We start from the raw sequence: 22,210 nt of genomic DNA, 5'->3' as shown, positions 1-22,210 counted from the left end.
TAGAACTTCCCTGCTGAACAATGAGCAAGATAAGCATTCCTCCATGTAGTTCCAAGGTCAGGTCCTGCAACAAAAACTGAAATGAAAAATCTATAAAGTCTTACTTAGAACTAAGGCCTGTTTATCTGAACCTTTATGCTAGTGTCTCTTGAGTACCTGGAATTGTTTCTTGTAACAAAATCAGTAATGCATGTATATTGGTCATGACACACACTACCTTCAAATAGTCAAAAGGAAAATATGATTTGTAAAGGGCGAAAAGTACACTAGTGAATGAAAAAAAAAACTATACTAACCTACTATCTTGAACATCACTATACACATATTCTGCATAATTTCAGTGCAAAGGCCTTTACTATATGCTGGAATACTTGCTCTTGACCTCTCTTGGCCTTCTACCTCTCTGTAATGACTTTTAAATGAATGCCCTACTGCTCTGTCATGTCTAGTAAAACCTTATGCATCCCTTCCAGACCTGGAGTAGATTTTCAGACTTAACCCATTAAATTCCCAGGAACTCAATTCTATGACTATTTCAATGAAATTGATACAGGTGCATTAAAATAGGTTTGAACTTACCATTGAGAGCTTATATATTATCATGTTGCTGATAATCAATATTATATTTATTTTAATGTACTTATAGTCTTATAACCATTACATATCACATAATTGTATGTCATATACTGTATTTAGGTTTTCATACATGTTCCACATCTGGGACGATGGGACACAGTTTTTCTTCCCATGGCTGCATCTCACACAAAGAAAAAAGGCTAACATCAGCCATTTGAGTACATATGCATAAGACACTTCTTGGGATGCAAATAATATTCAGAAGTAGGTTCTGCACAGATCCACCTTGGCTAGAATAAAGGCATGGAACATGAGATTTAAGAGATGGCAATAGCCAGAGGTTCTGGATCATTGTGCTGGGCGAGAGGCAATGTCTGCTCAGTATCAGTGGCATCAGGAACTTCCCTAAGCAATATGCAGTATAACTTTATGGTTTCTCCCAACCGTATAGATTCCAACCCAGATTCTCAGACCGCTTTATAAAATCTGTAAGCTACCTAATGCCCTTCAATAAATGTTTAAGTCCTGCAACTAAGTATTCTGGCAGATACATAAAGTACAAATTTTGCATCTTATTTCAAGATATTTTAAGACCATTAGTGGATCATGCATAACTTGGTTCTTTTAGAATACACAGGGACTTACACATTATAGTGATAGTTTAAGACATCAAAATGTAATGAAGAGTGGAGTCACAGGGCTTTTTGATGTTTTAACAACTTTTGGCAGAGTCAGCAGTCTGTTTGACCACTTCTTACCTGCCCACTAAGAATTAGGTAGTGTGTTTTCTGTATTGAATATGGGCAGGACCATAACCAATTGCATCAGTGTTAAAGAAGCTTTGTGACTTCCAAGAATAAATCAAATGACACAATAGACACATCTCTGCCTTATATCCTGAGATAACACAAGCCATCATAGAAAAGTCTGGCTACCCAAATACCACATGCTGAAGGTAGCTGAGACCATATTGATGAGCCATATTAGATGATCTCACTGACTGACCCAGCTGAGGAATCAGTTGTGAGACACAGTCTGGTGTGTTTTTGTTGTTGTTGTTGTTGTTGTTGTTGTTGTTGTTTTGGTTTTGTTTTTTTTTAAATTGATACTTGTATTGTCTGGTCTTCCCTCGACTTTCTTGCCAAGATTTGATTATTGGAGGAAAACTAACTCTTGCCTGGTCTTGCCTTATCTGGCCTTGCCTTGCCTCTTCGTGGCATGGCTGCTGAGAAGTTAAGACTTGCTTGGCCTTGCCTAGCATGACCTTGACTTGTCCTTCCAGCCTTGTCATGGCTTGTGCATCAGGGGAAGCCAAAGTTTGCCCTAACTTGAATTGATGGCTTGCTTCATTGACTGACCATGGATTAGCTATGAAGGGGAAAACCAGTCTTGCCTTGCCTTATTATTTCTTTTTCCTTTGATATCCCTTGCTGTGATTGAGCTATCTAAGAAAAGCCAAATTTTTTCCTGATCTGTCCCAAACTTTCATGGCTTGGTCATAAGGGAAGCCAGGCTTTTCCTGGCCTGACCTTACCTTCTATATCAGGAAAGCCAACCCTTGTTTGCTTTTCTTCCTCACCTTACCTTTCTTCTCTTGCACTGCTATGGCTTGGCTACTGAGGGGGAAACAAGCCTGGCCTTTCTGCATTTTACCATGCATTGCCTTGAGATGACTGTCATTGGGAAGCTAAATTTGTCTCATTGTTCCTGTCCTTGCCCTTAGCATTGCTATGAAGAGGAAGTCAAGCCTTTACTTTTTTTGCTGTTTTTTCTTTTAAAGACTTGACTGTAGAAGGGAAGCTGAGCTCCCCTTGCCCCATGCTGCTTTGCTTTCACTTCACTGGGCTGTCAAAAGGAAGCCTCACCTTGCCGTCTTTTCCTTTTCAGATCTAAGAAACCTCTGTATTCTCAAATATTAGTATTAAGGTTCTTATTCCAGCTGCCAAGAAGGGGAATAACATGGATGTTGGAAGGAGACAGACATCATTATACAAAATACATGTATGAAGATGTAAATTTGGTGTCAACATATCTTATATATAAACAGAGATATGACAATTTGTGTTATAAAGATGTATTAAAAATTGTAATGCAAAAAAAGAGAGCTCATGTATAATGGCATAATTTGGCATGAACATAATTTATATACAGAGTTATGAAAAATTGTTCTGTGAATGGATAACTATGAATGTAATGAATTCCACTATTGTCATGTATGTGAGAAATAAATAAGTAGATACATATATAAATAAAATAATACCATGTCACATTTATTCTTTTATGTTTTAATACTCAGGGAATGCTCAGAAATATTCCTTTTTGTTTTTTTCTCTCTTTTATTGAGTGATTTCCTGCTGACTTAAGACACCCCTATATTAACTAGCTAAGAAAATATACATTATTTTAGTGTCCATTAAATATAATGTACCCATTTTTATAGTCTCTTCAGCATTGTTTTGGCCATACTTACCTCTACATTATTTGCAATAAATATATTTTATATATATATATATATATTATATAATATATATATATATAATATATAATATATTTAGCATTGAAAACATATATATATATATATATATATATATATATAATGGCTCATCAATATTATATATATATATAATTTATATATAAAATATTTAAAATACTTTATATATAAATTATATATATATATATATATATATATATATAAAATATTGATGAGACATATTATATTTGTTTTCACTGCTAAAAATTGACAACAAGGCATTCTTTCAAAGGCATAGCAAAATGTCATAATGGGGACAGATTTCATTTTGTTCTTGTTTGATCGTATGTTTCAATGATAACAGGATGATAGGGTAGTGTATATATAGCATTTTTTTTCTGGGTGCTACTAGGGACTGAACCCAAGATTGCATTACTTCTGAGCTGTACCCTGCAGCCTATTTATTTATTCTAATTTTGAAACAGGGTCTAAGTTTCTGATGTTCTTAATGAGTTGCTGAGGCTGGCTTTGATTTTGTGATCCTCCTGATTAACTTTCCCATTACTGGGATTTCAGGCCTGCACCATTATAGCCAGTCACTATTTTTTTTAACATTACATGCATGTGGCCCAGAAACCACATTAGACCAAGATAGTTAATAATAAATTCAAAAAGATATAAATTGACTTAAAGACCCCTTGAATATTTCTTTTTTTTAAAGAGAGTGAGAGAGAGAGGGAGAGAGAATTTTTTTTATTTTAAACAGAGAGAGAGAGAGAGAGAGAGAGAGAGAGAGAGAGAGAGAGAGAATTTTAATATTTATTTTTTAATTTTTGGCGGACACCACATCTTTATTTGTATGTCTTACTGAAGATCGAACCCGGGCTGCATGCATGCCAGGCAAGCAGGCTACTGCTTGAGCCACATCCCCAGCCCTTGAATATTTCTTAGTAATATATTATAAAAGCTAATTTTAAAATTTTGTTCATATGTGCACATAAAAGCTCCATGAAGAATAAATATTTGAAAGACAATATTTCTTTGTAGACACAAATTAGCTTATTTCAGGATATTTTGTACTATTCAAATATACAAATTGGTCACATGGATTAATTGAGTTCAAAAACAGAAATAAAAGAGGAGAAAAATTTTAAGTAATATCATTTAGAAATCTGAATTTTTGAAAATTTTACATAGTCACCTGAAAAAATGTTGTGTGACACAAGTTGAGATATGCTTACAAAGGAGCAAGAGAGGTACATAAAGTACCTTTAAAGTGATTTGCTACATTAGCAGAAAATTGGATATTGCATGAAGATCATCAAATTAATGCCTGTAGACCAATCCACAGCATGGTCATATGTGTAAATAAAGGCACCTTTTTGACTCTTTTGTTTTATTTTATAGCTGCTAGGCATCAACCTCAGGAACTTTCATGCACACTCATAGTAGGCAATCACCCTGCCACTATTCTAGTAATAAACAGATTTGGAATGAGTCCACTCCCATTTCTTTATTGTCCATTACAGATTTCAGACAATAGCAACAGAAATTTATTGCATCCCAATTCCTAACATAAAAAAATTATTATTTTCCAAATTTATCTCTTATTCATATCTCATTGTGATTTTAAGATATTGATTATTTTTTTACAATATATCAGGTTTTCTAAGTGAAAAATTATAAGATTAATAATAAAGAACTTATAAACTTTCTTGTGTATATGTCATTTATCTCCTTTCTTTGCTTAAATGTTTCTATTTTCTATTTAAGTATATAAACAGCATTAGCTGGCATGCCTCAGGTTCAAGATTTTAATTGAAAAAATTAAGTGTTTTGCCATCTAAAAATGGTGCTGTCTCCTGATTTGCAGAAGTGGTGCTCATTTCTTTTTCACTTTCAGTGCTGTTTGAATTAGAAGTACTCACCAAGATGCACCTTTATCTGTACTCCTCATTAAACTGTTGATTAGACATGAGAATAATCTCTTTAACTTATGGACTACTATATCTAGAATGTATTTTTCTTGTTTTATAGATTCTCTTTACAGATGTTCTAATTAGATTTTTCCACATCCATTTATTTGTACAACTTTTATGCCATTGAGTTTATATTCATGTTTTTTGATATTAATAAAATAAAACACCAAGACTTCCATGATAAAATTCTGCAGTACAGAACATATTGAAGCACCTTAGAATCTAATGATCTGATCCTTAAATTTACCTAGAACTCAGTTATTAACCTATACTATCTGCTTGCCCACCTAATGGTAGCTTATAGTCCGCTTTCTGATATTATTTATCCATTTATATTTGTTACTTACTGAGTTATTTTTATTTGTTTGAAATTTATTTTAAAAATAGTCCTCCTTCTTGATTCTCAAGTGAAATTCTGTTAATTACCTGCCATATTCTTTTGTGATTTTGATTAATTTATTCATTAGTATAGGAGATTGAACTCAGTGGTAGTCTTTCACCAAGCTCCATCCCAAACTTTTTCATATACTAATCTGACCCAGAGTCTCATTGTTGCTTAGGGCCTTGCTAAATTGTTGCAACTGGCCCTGAATTTGTGCTCTGATTCAGCCTCCCAAGTAAAATCATTTGGAAAAATGTACATGTCAATCTCCTGAACTTTTTGTTAAATTCTCTTTACTAAACTGTGGTTATTATTCTTTCTCAATACTAGTATTAAAGTTTCACTTGCCTTAGTTTTTCCCTTTATTTAAGGTTGAGAAGCTTAGCACAGTGCCTCATGCCCTTAATCCCAGGATGGTAGAGGTGGAAGGAAGCAGAGCATCCTCAATTGGAAGCCAGCCGGGGAACTTCGTGTCTCAAAATTAAAAGTGGTCATTTAAAAAGGATGGTGTGTACAGCTCAGTGTGGAGTACCCCTGAGTTCTATCCCCAGTACTGGGGGGTCAGGGAGATTGAGAGCCACAAATTTAATGATCATTTGTATTTTCAGTTATATATTTGATAGATTTATCCCTAATATTTAATTTATTGTCATTTATTTTTCATTGTTTAGTATTTCTTAATACTTTTAAAACTGTAGTTTTTGACATCTTGTTTCTTAACAGAAACACTAAGAAACCTCATTTTCTAGGCCCCACAGATTTTACAGGATAGCATGGCTCTGTGTTATGGCTTTTCTTGGGGTGCTCCTTGAACTAGTTTGCCTTTAGTTGAGAATTTTATTTTCAAACTTCTCTCTCCTGGTGGCTGCACACAGGGGAAGATCTTCACCAGCAAGTCCAGTTAAGTATTTAAGGGCTTTGTCACCCTTGCTTTGGACACACTCTCTCCAGACACTTAGCTTTCTAGGAAGAAAGCCGTGGAATTCTATCAAAAGTACATAAACTTTTCTTTCACCTGGTTTCTGCACTGTAGTTTCTTTGATGTTCAATGGTTTTTCCTGTTTCTCAATGTGACTAATTATCAAAATATGCCACCAGTTCTATGTCACAGTAGACAGAAAACAGTTCCCTAAAAATCCAGAATATCGGAGCTATGTTCTCCTTTCTCTGATGCCAAAAGGGGAAAACTGAGAACTGGGCAGTTTCTCCTGATCATACTGGTGTGTCAACTTGGGGGAAAAGCTGATCTGTTTTTCTTTACCATTTAGTGAGGCTGTTCTTGGTTTTGCCCTCTATCTCCAGTTCTTATTAGTTTTACTACAACTATTTGGCTGGGTATTGAGGCTGTTTATATACATTTATGTGTGGTTGTGGGAAAGAGAAATCATTTGTATAGCTGTTTTTGTGGAGTCTAAACTCCCTTCATCCACTTGGGAGATCTTGTTATTAGAAGTGGAAATGTTCCATTGATAAATGAGTAATTGTAAAATTAAGTGCATGAAATTAAGTGTAGCTATGTTAAAAGTAAAATTCAATGGTAACTTTGGAAAAAGTAATTCTTGGACTTATGCAGGAAGAGAAAATCACAAAAGTGAGATTCACAAATGAATGGAAGACTTGGGATATGGCTTAGGGTAGAGCATCTTCTGGATTAGATCAGAATATCATCAATCAATCAATCAATCAATAAAATAAAAAAATTAAAAACTGATTTTAATTTAGTGTTTGCAGACTCTCCTTTTGAAAGACATTGTATCTAAGTGAAATAATGGAGAATAATCTTTGTTCTTCTTTAACTGTATTTTTCAATCTTTACATAATGATCATATGTAAAACTTTGAATATTTTAAAAATTACATATGTAACACCAACAATGCTAAAAAAAGTATTAAGTAATGAATTCATAAAAATTTAATCTACAGTCACCATGAAAATTTCTTCCTGATTTATTAGATAAACTGAGTATTAATTTTCTCATTCTTAATGATAACACAGGGCTGGGGTTGTTTTTCAGTGTTAGAGAATTTTTATAGCATGGATGAGGCACTATTTGTGATACTCAGCACCACATATAAATAAATAAATAAATAAATGAATAAATAAAGGTTTATCAACAATTAATAATAATATTTTTTAAAAGATAACAGAATAAGTTTCAAGGGCAGATATGCAAAGTACTTATTAATACTGAAATGGTGAATTCAATAACAAAACCTGAGGAAAAATTCAGAAATTATTCTTATTTCATAAACTGAATTGTACAGAAAGTCTGTAGAAGAATGATGTGGTGCATATGAAGTGTGTTGTGCATACAAAAGAAAAAACATACATGCAGGTCACCACTCAAGTTTCACAGCATTAGAGGAATATTGGATCAACAAATCAAGACTAAATCCAGAGTGTAGCTTGTTTTGGCAAATAAAGTGTTTCTGTTGTTGTTTTGTCCTCAGGCTTCATATGTGCTATACATGTACTCTACCACTGAGCCTCACCCCCTTACCCTGAAAATATAGTTTTATTGGAATGCCATCAGGCATTCAATTATTATATATTGCAGATTTTAGGCTATGACCACAGAGAACTTCTGGTCCACAAAGCCTAAAGTCTTCATGATGTGCTTCTCTAATGAAATATTTGCAAATTCCATTGGTATTAGTGACATATTGGTGGAACAGGGATCTCTATGTGCAATCTACCAGCAGCATTCAGGTTAGTTTGAGAGTCAAATATTTGAGCATTTATCCACTGGTTATGAAAATTAAAATCTAATTATAAACTGAAGAAAAATCTATAGAACTGCTACTGAAATACACCATTCAAAAATCAAAATCAAAGATATCATGAATAGCCCAGAAATGCTCAGGAACCATCCCAGATTAAAAAAAAAAAAAAAAAACAGAAGAAACAAGACCACTGGACACAGTGAATAACTGATATAAAAATTTTCCAAAATTGGATTTATTTTGGTTCAAAGACAATTGTTAAAATAACTGTCAAATTTTGAATAAGATTTGTAGAGTAGATATTTACAATATAGTTTACTTATTTTGATCATTGCACCATAGTTACAGAGATAATTTCTCATTTTTAGATAATGTGAGATTTTTTAAATTACAAATAAAAAGACATTGTGTGCATCTTGCAAATGGGTCAGAGATAAAAACTGTTATGTACATAGACTTATCTAGAAATGAAGAATAACATTTGGTGAATGTTTGTGATGAATTCCTTTCACTGCTGTCTTAAATCTTCTATAAATCTGAGATTATCAAAATATAACATTTCTGAAAGAAAAATAAATTTTTAAAATATTATCAAGTAACAGCAAACACAATAAAATAAACCATGAATCTGTATAGGTATAATAAATGAACAAATTTAGTGGTGAATGATACACATTTATATTTATATTAATATTTATAGTCTCAAACTATCTTCACACAAATAATAATTACAAAGTAAAATCCTGCAAATACCACATTAATGACCAATATTAACATCAGCAGTAATGAGGATATTATAGGTCACATGATGTGATTCAAAGTGAAAATCATGGAATTGATTTCTGTGGTACTCTTGCAAAAACATGTAATCTAGCTCCAATCATAAGGAAACCAGAGAATCCATTTTAAGCACATTCTACAAGCTTTCCCCCTGAAAAATTCAAGATCATGAAGGTTAAGAAAAGCCTAAGGAATATTTAATTCAGAAGGCATCTATAAAATAAAACAATTAAGGTCATTTCATGTCTTTGAAGGAAATTTTTTTATAAAGAACAATATTAGGCTACTAGAAAAACATGCAAATAATCTGAGGATTATGTGGTCCAAGGCATTATGATAGAATGTATAAGTGTTGATTTGAGAAACAACATTTGCTTAATGTGTTTTGTTTTGTTTTGCTTTGCTTTTTTTCTTTATACAATCTTGGAAAATACTAGTGAAGTTGCAGGTTCTAATGCAAAGTACTTTTTCCCACTGAAGCATTTTAAAATGAATTTTTAACATATGCCATCTTTCATGATAGGTTTAGTATTTTCTACAAGTCAGAACATGCTAGATAACAATATAACCTTCATAATGAAACTGATACAATTAACAACTATGCAGTTACCTGTGAATATTTGAAAAATATACTCATAATAAATGAATGTTGAATTGTAGTTATCTAGCATGTTCTGACTTGTACAAAATACTAAAAATATCATAAATGATAGCATATGTAAGCAATTCAATTTAAAATGCTTCAGCAGACAAAAGTACTTTTTATTAGAACCTGTAAATTTACTATTATTTTCCAAGATTGTATAAACAAAGAGAAAAGGAAAAAAAATAAAGATAAAACACTAAGCAAATATTCTTATTAGAAAAATTATTAAGTCAGTTCCTGAAATATAAATTTAAAGATGGCAGTATAATAATTGCAATACATTAATCCATTAGTGAATATAGTAACCAGCATGTAAAAATAATGTTGCCTAATTCTCTGGACCCATATTCAGTGATATAATATAAATAATCCATCATTAATGTGATATTTAGATCTACCAAATTAGCGTTGACTTGGTTGCTGAATTGAGCTTAAATGCTAACATTTAGATAGTCTGAAAACACATCTAATAAAAACTGGTTTGCACTTGCACTTCAAATTTTCTTACAGATTTAAATAATTTTCATATTTTGATAATTTCATTATATATATGTTACACACATCCATTTCAATAAAGTATTTACATCATACATTTCATAAATAATTTAAATATTATATTAACAGTCTGAAAAACACAATATTAGCTTTCACATTTTTTTTCTTAAAATCTCTGTATATCCTTATGTTGTTTCCAAAAGTAAATCTTGTCTTGTCTTATTAGTTATTCTTAAGGCAGAAGCTCCATGGTCAGGATTCAAATTCTGCAACAAGAGAAAAAGAATTATATTTTTTCTCAAACATTTTATAAGTATAAATTAGTGAAGAAGTTTAGAACTTTTCATTGTTTATAAGAAGAAAAAAAGATATTTCCACAATACAAAATCACTATGGAATGCAGTACGCCCATATTTTCATACACAGTTGTCATTATGACTGAGTATCAGAGCTTTGGGTTTTCCACCCCTTATGCATAAATTTGACAACCATATGCTAGGGTATTCTGGCAAGAACTGGGATGACAACATGGAGATGATAATGGACACCTCTCAACAGTCATATACAATAGCTTCAAAAGCAGACAATCAGGCAATTTAAATACAGAGTCATTGGCATTAGGACAAGGATAAAACAGGATACTACTGGAACACTTAGAAGGGACTTCTGTCCCAAATTTGTGTCAGTGTTTGTTTGAGGTCCTTCAATGGAAGTGATACATGAGTTAACATCTGAAGTAAAAGGAGAAATTGTGAGAGAAAAGGAAGAGGTGCATGCAGACACCGAGATGAGAAAGAACACTTGTGGAATCACAGTGGTCCAGTGTCACTAGAATCTAGAGCAAACTGCCAATAAAGCAAGTGAGATGAGATAGCCTGAGTAACCTGACAAAAATCCAGTTGTTTGGATATTTTAATTTTTGGCAAAGAAATTTCATACTTTTCTTGAGGCAAATGTAAACTAATGATAGAGTCATGACAAGGTATTTTAAATGTGTGACTGTTACAAAGTCAGTCTGGGATTTTGGCCATAAACCACAGAAAATGGGTGATGCCATTTTTTCCCACAAAAGAATGTCAGTGTATAGGCTGACAGTTTCATAGTGGGGCAGAAGGGGGAAAAAAGCAGTTTCACACTTAAGGTCTTTAATTTGTTGATATTCAGAATTGGAAAAAATACATAGCTCTTTAATTGTAATTGATTTCAGAAGTTATGACCAGCAGTTTTAAAACATTTGGCTCATTATAGATGTGCACTTGATGAGTTATGTGGTAAATACTTCCAACTCTTATATAAATATCACCATGTAGAGTGTTCTTTGTATAAAACTCTTCTCTTACTAATTCCCCAAATAGGGTCTAAAATATATTACTGAACATAGTAAGTATGTTGTAGTGATAACAATAAGGTGGTGTCTAATGCCTTTACACATTTGATGTGAAAACGAATGATTTTGACTGACAGAATTCCCATTCCTGTCTTTATGTTCTATTTTTAAAGAAAATTATTTTAAACAAAAATTTTTACTGGTGCATTTAACTATATATAATAGAGTTATTGATTATGACATATTCACAGATGCACGTAAAATAATTTGATCACTCTTCCTCTCTAGTAGTTTTTTCCTCTCCTTCTCCCTTCACCTTTGAAGGCATTTTGCAGTGATTACAGAGACATATCTTTGAAATGTGATGAAAGAGTTTAAAAAACACTCTTCTATTCAGGCTAGCATGATATGGCAAACTAATGTTCCACAAGGAAATGTAGAACTATTACATTAAGTTTTAAATAAACTAGCTTATGCATAAGTAAAAAAGAAACATCACTTTCTCCCAGAAATACATTAGAAAAAGAGTTGCCTCCCAAATCCCCTTTGCATTGTGTCTACATTCATACACGATTTATCATTGTTTTGTAAATGGTAAATTATCTCATTTTTTTTCTGGTAAGAACTAATAAGAACAACTTATACTTGCATCCTGCATAATAACTAACTTTCATTCTCTTTTTGTAAATAGTCATCCAATTTCATGATTCTGAAGCACTTCAAACCTGATTCTCTCATTTTTTCAGAAAGATATTCATGTAAGCTAAGAAACTGAAAAAAAACATATATCAGCTATTAAATTAAATTGTAATTTATATGTTAAAATTATTTCTTCCTGTCATAACTATTTAACTTCAGAATTGTTTTATAAAGCTTAGATTTGTTCTCCTGTGATTTTTTTAGGTCAAAATGCCAAATAAAAGAATAAGGTTGAGGCCACATTTAACATAGATATGCATGGCCTTACTATGTGTTAAGAAGTTCATCAAAACACCATTGAAGCAGGGTGTGAGGGCACATGCCTGTAATCACAGTGGCTTAAGAGGCTGAGACAGCACAGTCTTGAGCTCAAAGCTAGCTTCAGCAACCGTGACGCCTAAGCAACTCACTGAGACCCTGTCTCTAAATAAAAAATGAATAGGTTTGGGGATGTGGCTCAGTGGTCAAGTGTCCCTGAGTACAATCCCTGGTACAAAGAAACAAACAACCAAAAAAAATAAATAAATAAAACCATGGAAGCTCTAAACCAAGCTGCAATGAAAGCAAGATGGTATCTTTTATTTGTTCATTTTCAAGCAGATATTTCATTATTGTAATCATACCCCTGATTTAAAAAATTGTCAAATATTATAGAAATATCTTCAAATGGGCTCAAAATAGCTGGACATTGTTTTTCTTATTAGCTCTTAAAAATATAGCTCATCATTTTTGGACTAATATTTGACTCGCTCAAATGAAGACTTAGTATGAAGGAAATCACCTGGTTGTACTAAAGGGCTCCTGTTATACAATGCAACTCTAACCCTAACCTAACCATAACCCTAACCCAACCCAAGCCAGGGAGTTGGGGACAGCACTCAGTGTGGAATAGTGAAATGAATCTGATCAATTTTTTTTTTGTGAATCCATATGAAAATATCACAGTGAATTTCACCTTCATGTATATTCATAATGGATAATTCAAAAAGAATTATGCATTATGAATATACATGAGACTGCCCATTCATCTGTCATTCACAGGCCCCAACACTGATCATCAGAATATTTTTAACCACTTTGCAGGTTATACTTCCCATCATCACAAGTATGACAATGTAGAGAGGAAAAACTATATAGAACATTTTGTCTCTAGATACCATGTAAGGATAATATTTAAAAATTAAAATAAAAATCAGTGAATCTGTCAGGTGTCAGAATGTGCCCAGAGTGTAGTTATAGCAACACTGGATCTAATAGACCAGATTACATATAGGAGAACACTAAGGGAAGAAAGCTTAATAGTTTACCTTCAGATGTAAAATGCAAAGGTGAGTGAAAGATAAACTTCCTAGACTAATATTTCAAGAGGAGAAATCCAACATGGTGGAGGGCAGAGAGGCTGCACTTTCAATACACCCCCAGTGATGGGGTCATAAAGTCGCAAGGATAACGCTTGCATTCTACCAACTGAGAATCTCCTAGCAAAATTCCACTGAAGAGAGACCAGTCGGGAGCTACTAGGATTTTTTTGAAGCATCTGTGTGACCTGGTCGAGCAAAACCCTACCACGAGACGCGGAGTTCCAGATCCACCAGCCACAGTCCGCGCGCTGCGGGTGCAGCTGCAGATCCTTCCACCCACCCGCAGCCAAAGTGACTGGGTCCTGCTAGACTCCGAGACGCAGCTTGGCAGGAAGAAGTCTTTAGCCAAGCCTTCACGAGCCAGGAGCTGAGGCCAACCGGGTCGGACCAGTCCCACCCCTCCCTTCGGACACTCTGGCAAGGAGCCTGGGGCCCGCCATAGCAGAGGTGACGTCATCAGTGTTTGGCCAGCGGAATTCCGTCCCAGCAGAATCCACTTTAGCAGGTGCGTGACTCCCCATTCTGATACAAGCAGCCAGGAAACTTCATTGACTTCTCAGGGGTCGTGTCCGTAGGGAAGCAGAGGGGATCCCCGACCCCCAGCCCCCCATATCACCAGCAGTGACTCCCAAGATCTTTACCACCAGTTTACCACAGCACTGGGGCTTAAAAGGGACATGCGGTGGGGCTGCAAGTGTAACTAGATCTCTGGGGAATCACTTCTGGGGAACAGGACCTGGCTGGCAGGCTGACAGGAGGAAGGGGGTTAAGGGCTGGAGAAGTGAAATGGCTCTGGACTGACAAGTCTGAGAGACTCCCAGGAGATGCCTTACAGAGCTAGCTCTTGGCAGGTAGAGAGCAGAAGCTCCGCTTGGAGGGCACAGCTCCGCCTACTGGAAGAGAAGAAGGTGGATCTCTAAGACTTTAATTTTTTGTTGTTGCTGTTGTCAATATTTTTTTCTCTCCTTCATCTCTCTCTGTTCCTTTCTCCCCTTCTCATTCTCTCTTTCTATCCCATTTCAAGTTTTATTGTTCTTTTAATTCCCCTCTAATCTATCTCTCTCTCTATCCTTTTTTCTTTTTAACAGCACCTTCATTCCCCTACTCCCCAACTTTCATCCCAAGCATTACATCTTCCATTTTGTGTAATTGTCTAAATGCAAATAGGTGAATGTCTCGAGGCTGTCTATAAGACTCCTAAATACCTAGCTACTACAAACACCCTGATCCAATTGCCTGGTAGTATCCACCTTCAGTGGAGCAATCTTCTAAAGTAGCCAAGACATACTAACCGTCGTACCACCAGAGCACGTAACCTAAACATATAGTCCTAAGAACAAACAACAAATCACTATACGCATACAGAACCTAGAAGCCTTATATGAATTGAATGAATCAGCTTTAAAGTACAACAAAGTAAAACATTTCTAGGCATAATCTCCCACCACAAAAGAGAGACAACAGAGATATACAAACCCAAAACAAATGTATAGGAGAAAGCAGTTACAAAGCAGTCAAACAGAGCTGGAAAGCAACGTGAACAATATGAAAAAAACAAGAGAAAAAAGGGATACAAACAATGCAGGACAACCTAAATATACAGGAAGACCTAGAAGAATCAGAAACATGGACAGGGAAAGAAATCAAGGCACACCTAACTCAGATGGAACGGAATATTAGAGAAGACATGAGACAGCAAATCCAAGCATTGAAAGTATATTTTGAAAAGAAACTAACCACACATATTCAATCCGCAAAGAATGAGCTTTACCAGGAGATAGAGGTGTTAAAAAAAGAATCAAGCTGTAATCCTAGAAATGCAAGAAACTATAAATCAAATTAAAAGCGCTAATGAGAATATTACAAACAGACTAGATCAAGTAGAAGTCAGAACATCAGATAATGAAGACAAAGTTTATCAACTTGAAAAGAATATAGTCAACACAGAAAAGATGCTTAAATCTCACGAGCAAAATATCCAAGAGATATAGGATCTCATCAAAAGACCAAACTTGAGAGTCATTGGGATAGAAGAAGGCACAGAGGTTCAGTCAAAAGGAATGGATAGCTTATTAAATAAAATAATACTAGAAAACTTCCCAGAGATGAAAGATGGAATGGATTGCCAAATCCTGGAAGCCTACAGGATCCCAAACATCCAAAACCATAATAGACCAACTCCAAGACACATAATTATGAAGATAGCTAACATACAGGACAAGGAGAGAATACTAAAAGCTACGAGAGAAAGGAGTCAGATTACATTTAGGGGTAAACCAATTAGGTTAACAACTGATTTTTCATCACAGACTTTGAAAGCGAGAAGATCCTGGAACAACGTATTTCAAACACTGAAAAATAATGGATTCCAACCAAGAATACTGTATCCAGCAAAACTAAGCTTCAGATTTGACAAAGAAATTAAAATATTTCACGATAAACAAAAGCTAAAAGAATTCGCAGCCAGAAAAGCAGCACTGCAAAGCATTTTGAGCAAAATATTACAAGAAGAGGAATTGAAAAATAGCACCCAAAACTAAGAGTGGGAGGTATCTCAGTAAAGGGGGAGAAAAATAACCAAAGAGGGAAAACTACCCAATCTAAAATAAATAAATAAATTAACATGACTGGAAGTACAAACCATATTTCAATTGTAACCTTAAAGGTTAATGGCTTAAATTCACCAATCAAGAGACATAGGCTAGTAACCTGGATTAAAAAAACAAATCCAACAATATGCTGCCTTCAGGAGACTCATATGATAGGAAAAGACATACACAGACTGAAGGTGAAAGGTTGGGAAAAATCATACCACTCACATGGCCCTCGGAAGAAAGCAAGAGTGGCCATACTCATATCGAATAAAGTCAACTTCAAACCTAAGGTAATCAAAAGAGATAAAGAAGGACACTATATACTGTCAAAAGGAACCATCCACCATCAAGGCATATCAATTATCAATTTGTATGCACCAAACAATGGTGCTGCAACGTTCATAAAACAAACTCTCCTCAAGTTCAAGAGTCAAATAGACCACAACACAATAATTATGGGGGACTTCAACACACCGCTCTCGCCATTGGACAGATCCTCTAGACAAAAGCTGAACAAAGAAACTATAAAACTCAATAACACAATCAATAACCTAGACTTAACCAACATATATAGAATATATCAACCATCATCAAGTGGATACACATTCTTCTCAGCAGCACATGGATCCTACTCAAAGGTAGACCACATATTATGCCATAGGGCGACTCTCAGTAAATATAAAGGTGTGGAGATAATACCATGCACCATATCTGACCATAATGGAATGAAACTGGAAATCAATGATAAAAGAAGGAAGAAAAAATCCTGCATCACCTAGAAAATGAACAATATGTTACTGAATGATCAATGGGTTACAGAAGATATAAAGAAGGAAATCAAAAAATTCCTAGAGATAAACGACAATACAGACACAACATACCGGAATCTATGGGACACAATGAAAGCAGTTTTAAGAGGGAAATTCATTTCCTGGAGTTCATTCCTCCAAAAAAGAAAAAAACAACAAATAAATGAACTCACACTACATCTTAAAACCTTAGAAAAGGAAGAGCAAAACAACAGCAAATGTAGCAGAAGACAAGAAATAATTAAAATCAGAGTGGAAATCAACGAAATTGAAACAAAAAAAAAACATTGAAAAAATTGATAAAACTAAAAGTTGGTTCTTTGAAAAAATAAATAAGATCGACAGACCCCTTAGCCATGCTAACGAAGAGAAGAAGAGAGAGAACTCAAATTACTAACATATGACATGAAAAAGGCAATATCACAACAGACACTACAGAAATACAGAAGATAACTAAAATGTATTTTGAAACCCTATATTCCAATAAAATAGAAGATAGTGAAGATATCGATAAATTTCTTAAGTCATATGATCTGCCCAGATTGAGTCAGGAAGACACACACAATTTAAACAGACCAATAACTAAAGAAAAAATTGAAGAGGCCATCAAAAGACTACCAACTAAGAAAAGCCCTGGACCGGATGGGTATACAGCAGAGTTTTATAAAACCTTCAAAGAAGAATTAATACCAATACTTTTCAAGCTATTTCAAGAAATAGAAAAAGAAGGAGCTCTTCCAAATTCATTCTATGAGGCCAACATAACCCTGATTCCAAAACCAGACAAAGACACTTCAAAGAAAGAAAACTACAGACCAATATCTCTAATGAACTTAGATGCAAAAATTCTCAATAAAATCCTGGTGAATCGAATACAAAAACATATCAAAAAAATTGTGCACCAAGATCAAGTAGGATTCATCCCTGGGATGCAAGGCTGGTTCAATATATGGAAATCGATAAATGTTATTCACCACATCAATAGACTTAAAGATAAGAACCATATGATCATCTCGATAGATGCAGAAAAAGCATTTGACAAAGCACAGCATTCCTTTATGTTCAAAACACTAGAAAAACTAGGGATAACAGGAACTTACCTCAACATTGTAAAAGCTATATATGCTAAGCCTCAGGCTAGCATCATTCTAAATGGAGAAAAACTGAAGGCATTCCCTCTAAAATCTGGAACAAGACAGGGATGCCCTCTCTCACCACTTCTTTACAATTTAGTTCTTGAAATACTAGCCAGAGCAATTAGACAGACAAAAGAAATTAAAGGCATAAAAATAGGAAAAGAAGAACTTAAATTATCACTATTTGTGGATGACATGATAATATAATTAACAAACCCAAAAGGGTCTACAAAGAAACTCCTAGAGTTAATAAATGAATTCAGCAAAGTGGCAGGATATAAAATCAACACGCAAAAATCAAAGGCATTCCTGTATATCAGCAACAAATCTTCTGAAATGAAAATGAGGAAAACCACTCCATTCACAATATCCTAAAAAAAAAAAAAAAATACTTGGGAATCAACCTAACAAAAGAGGTGAAAGATTTATACAATGAAAACTACAGAACCCTAAAGAGACAGATAGAAGAAGATCTTAGAAGATGAAAAAATATACCCTGTAGGCAGAACTGACATCATCAAAATGGCGATATTACCCAAAGTTCTCTACAGGTTTAATGCGATGCAAATAAAAATCCCAGTGGCATTTCTTGTAGAAATAGATAAATAAATCATGAAATTCATATGGAAAAACAAAAGACCCAGAATAGCAAAAGCAATTCTAAGCAGGAACTGTGAATCTGGAGGTATAGCGATACCAGAGTTCAAACTGTACTTCAAAGCAATAGTAACAAAAACAGCATGGTACTGGTACCAAAACAGGCAGGTGGATCAATGGTACAGAATAGAGGACACAGAAACCAATCTACAAAATTACAACTTTCTTATATTTGATAAAGGGGCTAAAAACATTCAATGGAGGAAGGATAGCATCTTCAACAAATGGTGCTGGGAAAATTGGAAATCCATATGCAACAAAATGAAACTGAATCCCTTTCTCTCGCCATGCACAAAAGTTAACTCAAAATGGATCAAGGAGCTTGATATCAAATCAGAGACCCTGCACCTGATAGAAGAAAAAGTTGGCTCCGATCTATTGTGGGGTCAGGCTCCAAATTCCTTAATAGGACACCCATAGCCCAAGAGTTAATAACAAGAATCAACAAATGGGACTTACTTAAACTAAAAAGTTTTTTCTCAGCAAGAGAAACAATAAGAGAAGTAAATAGGGAGCCTACATCCTGGGAACAAATCTTTACTCCTCACACTTCAGATAGAGCCCTAATTTCCAGAATATACAAAGAACTCAAAAAATTAAACAATAAGATACAAATAACCCAATCAAGAAATGGGCCAAGGACCTGAACAGACACTTCTCAGAAGAGGACATACAATCAATTAATAAGTACATGAAAAAATGCTCACCATCTCTAGCAGTCAGAGAAATGCAAATCAAAACCACCCTAAGATACCATCTCACTCCAGTAAGATTGGCAGGCATTAGGAAGTCAAACAACAATAAGTGCTGGCGAGGATGTGGGGAAAAAGGTACACTTGTACATTTCTGGTGGGACTGCAAATTGGTGCGGCCAATATGGAAAGCAGTATGGAGATTCCTGGGAAAGCTGGGAATGGAACCACCATTTGACCCAGCTATGGCCCTCCTCGGACTATTCCCTGAGGACCTTAAAAGAGCATACTATAGGGATACTGCCACATCAATGATCATAGCAGCACAATTCACAATAGCTAGACTGTGGAACCAACCTAGATGCCCTTCAATAGATGAATGGATAAAAAAAAATGTGGCATCTATACACAATGGAGTATTATGCAGCACTAAAAAATGACAGAATCATGGAATTTGCAGGAAAATGGATGACATTGGAGCAGATTATGCTAAGTGAATCTAGCCAATCCTTAAAAAACAAATGCCAAATGTCTTCTTTGATTTAAGGAGAACAACTAAGAACTGAGCAGGGAGAAAGAGCATGAGGAAAAGATTAACATTAAACTGAGATGAGTGATGGGAGGGAAAGGGAGAGAGAAGGGAAATTGCATGGAAATGGAAGAAAACCCTCATCGTTATACAAAATTACATATATGAGGTTGTGATAGGAAAGGGGGGGGAAGGGAGAGAACTGAACAACAACAGATGAGGTAGAGAGGGAAGATGGGAGGGGAGGGGAGGGGGGATAGTAGAGGATAGGAAAGGCAGCAGAATACAACAGTCACTAATATGGCATTGTGTAAACATTGTAAATGTGTAACTGATGTGATTCTGCAATTTGTATTTGGGGTAAAAGTGGAAGTGCACAACTCACTTGAATCAAATGTATGAAAGATGAAAAAAATAAAATAAAAAATAAAAAAAAATATTCCAAGAGTACATTCATTTCCTAACATTACTTCCACAAATTACAGGGTCTAGTTAGCTTTTGCATGCTACCGATCTCATCAACCTGGCTCAAAGTTATGCAGTAGACACAAATTAAGGAGACTAAGTTGCTCTCTTTCAGTCTAGGTTTTGACATACTTGTGGAATCTGGATTGTTCTATATGGAAGTGCCTATATTCTCTCAGTTGCACTTCTTAGAATTTTCAGTTCAGATTCCAGATGGCTAATTCTGAGTTCCATCTGACTTCTTATTGAAGTAAAATTCGTCTTTCTGAACTGCTCTGTAATTTCCGAAGCTGCTTCTTGTGTCTAAAGAACATAAAAAGAATATATTTTAAAAATTATTAGAACCCAAATAATTATTATGTAGTTATTTTATTTAGTTCTGAGTCAAAAATTCAGACAGCAATTTTAAATGTGAAGAAAAAAATATTAGACTGTAAACTTCTGTCATCAGTATCAATTACATTAAATCTGAACCAATAATAATTGAGTTCTTCCTCTCCCCCTTTCCCTCCTCATTCCCTGCCCTCCTCCTCCTCCTTTCTACTGCGAATGGAACCCAGGGCGCTGCACAGGCTAGGCTATCTACCATTGATCTGTGCTCAAAGTAATGAATCATTCTCATGTTAGCACTCAGATCATCCCACAATTTAAAGAATAATAGAATCAATTCAAAATATGAAAGTTGAAATTTTTAACTTAACAATTCAAAAGTATATTTCTGCATCACATTTTTTTTCTCCTCACAGCCCACTATTATCAAATATCCAACAGTTATCTGATGAAAATTATTACTCAGATCAAATTAGCTGAAAGGATGATGTAAATTGTGGTATTTGAAGGGGCATCAAATGTCTTCCTTCTCTTAGAAATCTACACAACATCTTTCCTCAAGAGATATAGAATACACCTATAATACATATATCCAAAATACAGTTTACAATGAAATGAATTAAAGAAAATTGCAGATAAGTAAGATAGCCTGTAAAATCATCAATACTTGTTTTTGCTTCTCCTTTAAATCCCATCTTGCTCGATGTTCAATGTCACATTCCCACCATACTCCTTGGCCTCGTTCTACTCGAGTGCTCCGTGTGTGCCTTGGAAAGTTTACTACATTTTCTTCCAACTTCTTTTGATTCCTTTCTATTTTTTCAAATGTATCTTGTATACTTTTTATAAAAAACAAGTTCTGCATAAAACAATCATAGTTTGTTCTCAAATGTAAATGCTTTGAAGATGCATTTTTCATCTTTGTAGTGAGATCATCCATCTGCATGAATAAAAGAAGTATGGAAAACACAATATGAAAATAAGATACTGAAAATATTCGACACCAACTCAAACAACAAATTTTACATAATTTCAATTGCAACAAAACGTAATCTATACCAGCATTATGAAGAGTAGATTAAGTTTCTATAATAAGGTATATTAGCTTTTCAGTTGGTAAGGATTACACCTCTATAAATCACAATTCTGGCTACATAATAAATGTTGAGGAAATCTATATAGAAGATGATTTTTTCCCATACTGAATTTACTATTGGATTAAGTGAATTTAATTTTATATTTTGTCACTGAAATATAGTTAGAATAAAAGTCTTAACAGGCCAATCTACTAACAAAAATATTGATTAATATCAAATAGTAATTTTGTTAAAACAACTATTAGGCATTAATATTTTCCATTCATTCTAGAATAGGTATGGATATCAGATATTACTCTCACCTTGGAAGAATTTATATCTCAACAAGATAATCACCATGCAAACACTGTTGGTGACAGAAAAGTCAGAGAAAGTGCATGAAAAATAAGAATTCATTTTATGTGATCTCTGAATAAACATGATCAAGTGAATAAAAACAGAAGAGTCAGAAAGTACAGCATGA

This window comes from Callospermophilus lateralis (genome assembly GCF_048772815.1).
Source record: "Callospermophilus lateralis isolate mCalLat2 chromosome 10 unlocalized genomic scaffold, mCalLat2.hap1 SUPER_10_unloc_2, whole genome shotgun sequence".
NCBI lineage: Eukaryota > Metazoa > Chordata > Mammalia > Rodentia > Sciuridae > Callospermophilus > Callospermophilus lateralis.
Note: the sequence above shows the minus strand (reverse complement) of the source record.